Here is a 9392-nt window from a genome sequence, read left to right as displayed (position 1 = left end):
CATCTGGGTCCAAATTTCCTCTTCTCATAATGACACAGTCATATTGGATCAGGGGCTACTCCAGTATAACCATCAAAAACTAATTATATCTGCAATGACTTTTTTTCTCACTAAAATGTTTTTTTTTTTTTATTCCCCCAAGTAGTAAACCATATACCAAAGGGGAAAAAAAAAAGAATTTATCTTCAATAGTGAAGGTGTTAAATATTTTTGAAGAGAATTTACCACAAGAATCTGTTTTGTCCCCACCAAAAATAATGTACCTGAACTTTAAACAAAATTCACATTTTTTTTAGGTTGAAATAAACTATACAGAATTGATTTTCTTCACCAAAAATAACAATGTTTTCTGTGTTATCCCTAGACAAACCACAAAACACTCATTTTTCTAGGTTCTCTAGGTTTTGCATGTAAATCAAGATAAGGCAGTAGATACAGTCATGAAAGAAGACAGAAGAAAATAGACAAATCAGTTGTCAGTATCCATGGCCTCTGATCCTGTCTTGACCATGAAACAGATGTGTTCAACATATATTGATACCTGCCAAAAAGCTTGTGAAGATGTAGGCACACTAAAGGAATGTGAACAGCAACAACCAGGTGTGGAATGACAGCGGCAGCCTCTTCCATTCCAACTGTAACTATAACGTGTTCCTTTAACTTCACTTGATAAAGACAGAATCCACACTGAAATCCTTGTTTGGTGAGCTCACACATGTCTCACACAGTCTGATAATTTTCTTAACTGTCTCTTACAGATTTTTAACAGCATACTTAAAACTCCTGCTATTCAGAGGTCAGTCATGAGCTTCATTGTAACGTTTTATAAAATGTATGGCTTCCTCCCATGCCTCCTTAAAATTTATTTCTTCTAAGAACTTATAACTCAATACCTGACAATTGGATCCACAGTGATAAATGTTATGTCTAAAGTGACATATTCCAAATTAAAACAATTCCAAAGCACTGTTAGCAGAGATCACGCAGAAGTGTAACATGGTACTTTCAGTGCTATCTTCTGGAAGAACAGTAAGGTCTCCAGAGCATGGGAATTCAAACAGGGCATTTAAACAGGCAGTTTATCAGTGGCTAACACTCGATGAGAGGCCTACAGGTCAAGATATTCAGTGGTTAAGTGGCCTATGTACACCTCACAACTTTTCTGCAAGATATTTTCAAAATTTTTACAGAGTTTTTTCAAATATCAAATATAAGAGAAAGCCTATTTTAAAATAAGTCTCTTAGGTATTTTCAATGGTTTCTGAATTATCTGTAGGAAGCTCTGACTTACTTGTATAGACTTTGATATGTGCATCCACCATTAAATCCAAATTGTGTTTTATATCAAAATTTATGTTAAGCAAAGCCAAGCTACTTGACTTTTGGTCTGTCAAAGTGTTCCTCAGGTATGCTTTCAGATGCTTTTGCCCATTTTCTTTCTTTTCTTTTTTCAGTTTTTATTTTAGCCTTTATTATACTTACTTTAAGGATTAACATATTTCAGGTGTGCAAATTATAAGAACAATTAGAAGCTACATTTCAAAAACTTGAAGAAAGCAAACAGCTTCTAAAAAATAATAAGTGTAAGTATTTTACCTTTTTATGTAAATGAGGTTTGTAGCTTCATTCTTAACCTGAAATTTTGTTTTGTTTTGTTTTGTTTTATTTTTGTTTTTGTTTTTCTAAGCTCTTTATTGGAATATAATTGTTTTACACTGTTGTGCCAGTTTTTGTTGTACAACAAAGTGAATCAGCTGTATTTATACATATATTCCCACATACCCTCCCTTCCATAACTCCCTCCCCCGCCCATCCCAGCCCTCTAAGTCATCACCCATCATCGAGTTGATCTCCCTGTGTTATGCAGCAGCTTCCCACTAGCTATCTATTTTATATTTGGTACTGTATATATGTCAATACTTCTCTCTCACTTCATCCCAGCTTCCCATTCGCCCCCTGCGCTCCCAACCCCATGTCCTCAAGTCCGTTCCCTACATCTGCATCTCTATTCTTGCCCTGTCACAGGGTACATCAGTACCATTTTTTTTTTTTTTTTTTTTAGATTCCATATATATGAGTTAGCATACAATATTTGTTTTTCTCTTTCTGGCTTACTTTGCTCTGTATGACAGACTCTAGGTCCACCCACCTCACTACAAATAACTCAGTTTCATTCCTTTTTACAGCTGAGTAATATTCCATTGTATATATGCGCCACATCTTCTTTATCCATTCATCTGTTGATGGGCATTTAGGTTGCTTCTATGTCCTGGCTATTGTAAACAGTGCTGCAATGAACATTGTGGTACATGTTTCTTTTTGGATTATGGTTTTCTCTGGGTATATGAACATTAGTGGGATTGCTGGGTCATATGGTCGTTCCATTTTTAGTTTTTTAAGGAACCTCCATACTGTTCTCCATAGTGGCCGTACCAATTTACATTTCTACCAACAGCGCAGGAGAGTTCCCTTTTCTCCACACCCTCTCCAGCATTTATTGTTTCTAGATTTTTTGATGATGTCCATTCTGACTGGTGTGAGGTGATACCTCATTGTGGCTTTGGCTTGCATTTCTCTAATGATTAGTGATGTTGAGCATCTTTTCATGTGTTTGTTAGCCACCTGCATGTCTTTGGAGAAATGTCTGTTTAGGTCTTCTGCCCATTTTCGGATTAGGTTATTCGCTTTTTTGGTATGAAGCTGCATGAGCTGCTTGTGTATTTTGGAGATTAATCCTTTGTCAGTTGCTTCACTGGCAAATATTTTCTCCCATTCTGAGGGTTGTCTTCTTGTCTTGTTTATGGTTTCTTCACCCATTTTCATAGTGTTCCTTCTCAACCTTCATCACAGGAAGAATACACAGGACCTTCAGCAATGCATAAACATTAGGAAAAAACTTGATGCCTGGCAGATGAAGGGTTTCATAAATAGTGGATGGAAGGTGTATATCTTTCCCTATGTGTTTCCACTTGATTCTCCAACAATGCAGCTCAGCAGAGAGCATGTCAAGATTAGGTAAGTCACTTCTGTACATGTCAGCATGGTGCTCCTCTGATGTATTAAGTTTAAGCTGTCCCATGACAGAGTGTATCAGAGACAAGCATTTAAGAGCTTTGAGGTGCTGTTCTGAGAATATACCTTTCAGTCCCTGAATAATGTATTCCACTGTTGGAACACTTAGAGTTTCTTTATAGTGACTCTCAGAGGTTAGCTGAGATTGCAGGTTACTGTGGTGAGCTCTGTGAAGTTTCCCTGGGAGTTTCATCTGAATGTCAAGTTTGGTTGCCAAATTTGTGGCCTCCTCAAATTAAAATTCATGATAAACTTCAGTGTTTTCCATCACTTTATTTAGTGAATCCAGCACTGCAGTCAAGCTACTGGCTGCAAAGAAGACATCCAAGGTTTGTCCCTGAAGATTTTTTCCAAAGGCTCTTGCAAAAGATAGGACATTTTTTAAGAACAACAATGGTAACAATGAAATCAAAATCAGTTACCTGGCTACAGAGTACAAATGCTTGGCCAGATACACAGTTATTCCATCTAACATTTGTGTCACTATTTATATCATCTAAACTAAAACAAGTTTTGTAGGAGGTCCACTAAATTTCAAAAGCATCATGCCTTCCTGTCTACTGAGAATGGCAAATTTCCTTCAGTTCTTTGCCCCTTTCTTCATTGTTCTGAAAGAGGACAGAAATTACATCGTCAAGCTCTAAAAGCAGTTGTGGTGATCGATGAAAAATAGAACAAACTTCCTCAGTTGTTCCTAATGCAAAAGAGACTCCCATAACAGGCACTGATTTTGCCAGCCACATATTTAAGGTACAGGAAAAGCAGACTGTGTAGATAGCTTGGGGATATTTCTCTAAAACTCTAGAAGCAGCAACTTTCATTTCAGAGCAAAATCCACTGGACACAATGTAAGCCTGGCCACCACAGTACTCCATGTTTAATCCCCACTTCTCAGTTATCGTGGTGTGAAATTTCACAGACACAATTTCTGCATCAACTTCATAAGGCAGGAAGCCCACAGAGTCCCCTCTCAGGTTACAAGCTTCCTCGACAAACCTCACCAACACAGGCAAGTGCTCTTTCCCTGCTATGTCCACCACATGTCAGTGATGATGGAAAAGAAGTGAGAGTCTCTCACTTCCCTGAGGGTTTCCTCCCAAATGCAGCTCTCACAGATCTCTAGCATCTGTTTCTGCTGTGTTTTCGAACAGAACCATGTGATAACTGCTGTTGTCTCAAAGCGCTTTCTCAGAACCTCTTCACCAGAATTGATCCGGCACTCTAGCAGTGCTTGAATGTTATCAGGAGTAAAGAGACCTTCTAGGATTTCACCAGCTTCATGTCCATCCGGAGGTATGTTCTGTTTTCCCAAAAGAATCAAAATTTCAAATAAAGATTTTAAGTATTCTTTGTTTTCCTTCTCTTCAAAGGTTAAAGGTAAAATGTCTTCATCCTGCTCTTCACCCCCTTCTTCTGCACTGGGGTTCTGAGCATTGCTGTTGTTTATTTCCTTATGTTTTGGCTCCTGTTCAGAAGTTTCATCAATTTTTTTCTGTTTCAGTGTCCTGATTTCATCTTCACTCAATTTTTATTTGTTTTCTGTGTCTACCATGTGGATTATTCAAATGGATGGTAAGATCAAATATTGTTGGTATTGCATTATCTCCAAGAACTGTCCTATAAGGACTCTCCCAATAACTTCACAAGTATCTGCTTCAATTAATTTTGAGAAATAAAATAGCCGAATCATTCTTTAGTTTTCTAATGCCTCTGCAAAATGTATAGTTCTACAGATCATAGAAGTCTCAAAGAGTTTGGCACACAATCAATGTTTATTTAGTTTATCAGGTATTTTATCTTCTAAGTCTGCTCTCCTACAATTCTCCACCCACTTCTGGCATCTGGCCAGATCCCAAGGGAACCTGAAGAAGGCCAGGTCCAACTGCATGCTCTTCTGTATGCAGTTGGGGGCCACACAGAAGTTCGGCATTGCAACAACTTTTTCCAAATAAGATCACATTCTGAGGTACTGGGGTTTAGGACTTCAACACAAGAATTTGGGGGTGACACAATTTGATTCATAACAGTAGAGTTCAAGAGAAATGGCAAATATGAAAGCACCCTAAAAAGTTAAACATAGTATATGAATATTGCTGGGAGGAGGGGAGAGCCTCCTTTGATTTTCTGACATTTGCACAAAGGAAGAAATTTTCACCACTATCCTTACACAGTGAGTTCTTGTTTTTCTTTCTCTACAGGGTCCTCCCCTCCAGGATGGAAGATGAATTCTTCATAAAAGGCCATAAAAATTTTGTATACGAAAATAAAAGAAAATTTGGAGTACAATATTAGATATGAAAGTGAGTACTTGTATATAAAGTACAAAAGAAAATTGAAGCCACACAATAAGTTCACCTCTTGAATGATAACTTTTATAGTCACCCTATTTGGGGGCACTTACTGGCTGCCAGACACCATGCTACACATTGTATGTTATTTTATCCTCATAACAACTGAATGAGCAAGTATTATTATGCTCACTTTTAAAATAAAATGATGGCACTGAGGCTCAGACACTTCAACATCAGAAGTCACCCAGTTCAGAGGCATAAGGGCTGGCAGCAGTCTAGGAGCCCGAGCTTGAAAAGCATGCTCTTAACAGCTATGCCCTGAGCGGTGTTTAGAGTGGACGGGTGGGAGTGGAAGTGAGGGAGAGAAGGAGAGAGACAAGGGGACAAGAGGATAGTGTGAAAGACATTACTAAGGAGGAATGGAGAAGACTGGGATTTGAGAGGGAAGCAGGAGTTGGCAGGGTTCTCATGGAAGTCCTGGGCTTGTGTGACTGGAGAGCAATGATAACTTTGACAGAAGGAAGGAAGTGCAGAGAGGGAGCAAGCAGGGAAAAGAGAGGAAAGGGCAGGTGGAGCTCAGTTGCAGACATGCCCAGCTTGGGCACCATCTCAGGAGCAATAGCCAGAGAGACCACGGTGCCAGCAATCCAGAAATCCACTGGCACAGACCCAGAGGAAATGGCAAGTGTTGCAACAGACACAGGAGAGGTTGGAAGGAAGTGAGAAACATCAGGTTTAAGTTTTCCCTGTTCCACTTCAATCATGTTTACTGAAGATTGTTGAGAGGGTAGGGTGTGAATTATATTCCTTCATCCCTTCCCAAGTCAAATTTAATCTTTTGACATTAAATTTCTCCACCTACTTTTTTCTCAAGAAAAGGCACAACAACTTAAATTACAAAGTATCCAAGAAAAATAAACCTCTGTTGATTATTTATTTCCATTAATGTCTGCCTTATTCACCAAGAATCAAGGGAACTTAACATTTTTCTTTGTCTCATTAGTGGTTTGTTATATGATATTGGGTGCTTAATGTAATTTGTTTCTTGTTTTTCTAGTTGTAAAAGAAATCTTCCATCATAAAAGGATTTTGTGAATTTATGAACATGAGGCCAAGTGAGCAGTTTTAACATTAAATTTCGTGGATAAATATTTATGTAAAGCCACACACATACATCTTAACTAATTCGTATGTGGGGGAAAAGATGGTATTAGGTGATCTCTCACAACATAAATTCTGTGATTCACTACCTAATGAATTATGTACTTAAAAATGCTGAGAACATTTTGACATCTTAACACATTATAATGTCTCATCTCTTCTCTCCTAGCCTCACAAACACTCCTACCTTCTGCTGTCAATTGCTACATGCCCACAGAATGAAAACTTTCTACATTATCTCTCTCTTATATCTGTCTCTGCTCCCTTCTAATAGCTTGAAAACTAAGACTGATTAGTCTCACTTGTTCTTTTTCTTTCTTTTTGCTTTAATTGGTGTACTGCAATAGTGTGAAATAGTCACCTTTAAGGAGATTGTTGCTTGTTCTTTGTTGATTACCATTCTCTACTAAACCATGAGCAGGTAACCATTGTTTCAGCTTTAAGGCAAAGTGCCTATACAGGAGAGGGACAGAAGTTAATCAGTCTCAGTGTATTTCAGCAGGAGATCTTAAAGGTGGTCTCTAGACCAGTAGCATCAGTATCACCTGGAAAACTTTTTAGAAATGCAGATTCTTAAGACCCACTTTAGGTCCACCATATCAGCAACTAGGAAGAAAGGAGGGATTAAGCCCAGCAATCTTCATTCTAAAGAGCTCTCTGGATAATTCTGATACCCACTGGAAGTTGAGAACCAATATGTTAGAGTAACAATTTACTCAACATAGAATGGAAGGCTGTTCTTGACAAAACAAAGTTAATATTCCCTGACGTACATCAGAAGAGACTGGGATACATCAGAAGAGCTTTTGCCATTTGTTCGTTTGTCTGTTTGTTTTAGGAGAAATAGTGTATTCCCTCTGCCATAAGCTGAGTAGTAAGAGGGCAGATCAGAGTCAGCATGGTAAGGTGATATTAATTTGTGCACATAGCAATTAAACCCACATCCTTGGTCTCTTTAGGTAGCAGACGACAAGCATATCTTGTACAAAACAGATTGTCACATCTCTGTAGCAGAGGTGAGTAAACTTTCTGTAATGGGTCAAATAGTAAGTATTTTAGGCTTTGGGGGTCATTGGTCTCTGGCACAACTGCTCAATTCTGCCACAATAATGTAACAACAGCCCTAAACAATATGTAAAGGAGCATGGCTAGAGTTTCAATAAAACTTTATTTATAAAAACAATGGTGGGGAGAAGAAAGATGGAGATGAAGTAGAAGGACGTGGAATGCATCCCTCTCCACAGATGCATCAGGCATACACCAAAAGAGGCAATAATTCCCACAAAGAACAAGCTGAACACCAGCAAGTGACCTTGGACACCAGAAAGGACTGCAAAGATCCCAACATAATTGGGTAGGATGGAGGGGGGAAAAAAAGGAGAAAGAGAAAGAGAAGAAAGGGAAGGGATGGGTCCCACACCCTGGGCTGGGGGGATCTGAAACAGAGGGGAGATTGCCAAATTCGGGCAAATATCCCTTATCTGATGGGAAAACCCCTTCTCCAATGGGAAATTTCCCTGGGTCAGGAGGGAGGCATTTGGGACTGTTCAAAGAGGGTGAAGCAGCTGAGCTGTGGCAGATGGGAAAGAGTGAGAAACACACGGAGGGCCTGCACCATGGCTCAGTGTGTCCGGACTAAGACATCAGTTCACAGCTGAACAGGGGATTGGGGAGCTGGAACATGGGAACTGGAGAACTGGTTCAGGGTGAGAAACATTGTTGGCAGTGGGGAGATGGACTGAGAGGACAGGAGGGAAGAAATCCACAGTGGAGAGTGCCTACAGCAGAAAGCTGGGCAGCCATGGGGGCAGCTCAATACTGCTGACTCACAAGCAGTGGGGGAGGAGCCGTGGGTGTAGCTTCTCTCTTGGCACCTGCAATGAACAAAGGAAGGACCCCTGTGGGCCTGGATAACACATTCAGGGATAACAAAGGACCCCGGCTGGGGCTGGTCTAGAGTGCCTGCAGCAGAGAACCAAAAGCCCACAGAGTGGCCCAGTTCTGGAGACATTCTGTTTATACTTGAGTGACTGGCATCCCTCTGCAACAGGCACCGCCACGGCCAACTAAGCTGCCATGACCCAAGCAGGGTGCCACTGCTCACTCACTCCCAAGGGAAGGAGCCACTACTTTACCCTCTCTCTCTCCACACACCAGCACTTACAGATGAACAATAAAGGAAGCTCTGCTGGTTGCAGAGTAATACAAAAAGCCAAAGGTGGGTAGAAGGACACTTACAGCTGAGACCCCAAGGAAACAGAAATATTAGTATTAATTCTTTTGATCTGGTCCATTCTGGGGTCTGTTCTAGTTTGTTTGTTTTTTTTAAATTAATTACAATCTTAGTCCTAAGGGATCTACATGATTTATAACATTTTTTTATTCTATTTTTATTTTTAGCCTTTATATATTTCTATTTCTAGCTAAGTTTTTCGTAGTGCTGACTATATCTCTCCTACCTTCTTTTCATCTCTATCTTTCATACATTTCTCTTTTTTTCTTTTCATATTTCCAGTCACACTACACTCTTCTGTTGCCCTGTCTTCTATCCTTTTTTAGTTTATTTTATCTTAATATACTTATAGCAATATTATCAGTCTGCTCTGTTTCCTTGCTTTATTCTCCAGATGATACACTGCTTTGGTTTTTATTATTAGGTTTGGTGTTTATCTTCGTTCCAAGTATAAATGTCTGACTTCATTCTGAGAATCTTCAGTCTGTCTGGTGGTACTCTCACTCTTTATTATATTTGACCCTAGGTTTCAAAATCTCCCTGGATTTGTGTTTGTGCGTGCATGGTGTTTTTTTTTGTTTTGTTTTTGTTCTTTTCTGTTTTCGTTGTTTTTTTGGTTTTGAATTTCTGTTGGT

At 39.4% G+C, this 9392-nt stretch overlaps 1 pseudogene; it reads right to left on the bottom strand.

Annotated features, from left to right (window-relative positions):
- Nucleotides 1-1241: 1241 nt before the first annotated feature.
- Nucleotides 1242-5002, bottom strand: LOC130836559 (52 kDa repressor of the inhibitor of the protein kinase-like; annotated as a pseudogene).
- Between the last annotated feature and the right edge of the window lie 4390 nt (nucleotides 5003-9392).

Source organism: Hippopotamus amphibius, chromosome 15, assembly GCF_030028045.1.
Source record: "Hippopotamus amphibius kiboko isolate mHipAmp2 chromosome 15, mHipAmp2.hap2, whole genome shotgun sequence".
In the NCBI taxonomy this organism is placed as follows: domain Eukaryota; kingdom Metazoa; phylum Chordata; class Mammalia; order Artiodactyla; family Hippopotamidae; genus Hippopotamus; species Hippopotamus amphibius.
Note: the sequence above shows the minus strand (reverse complement) of the source record. Positions and strands in the feature narration are given on the sequence as shown.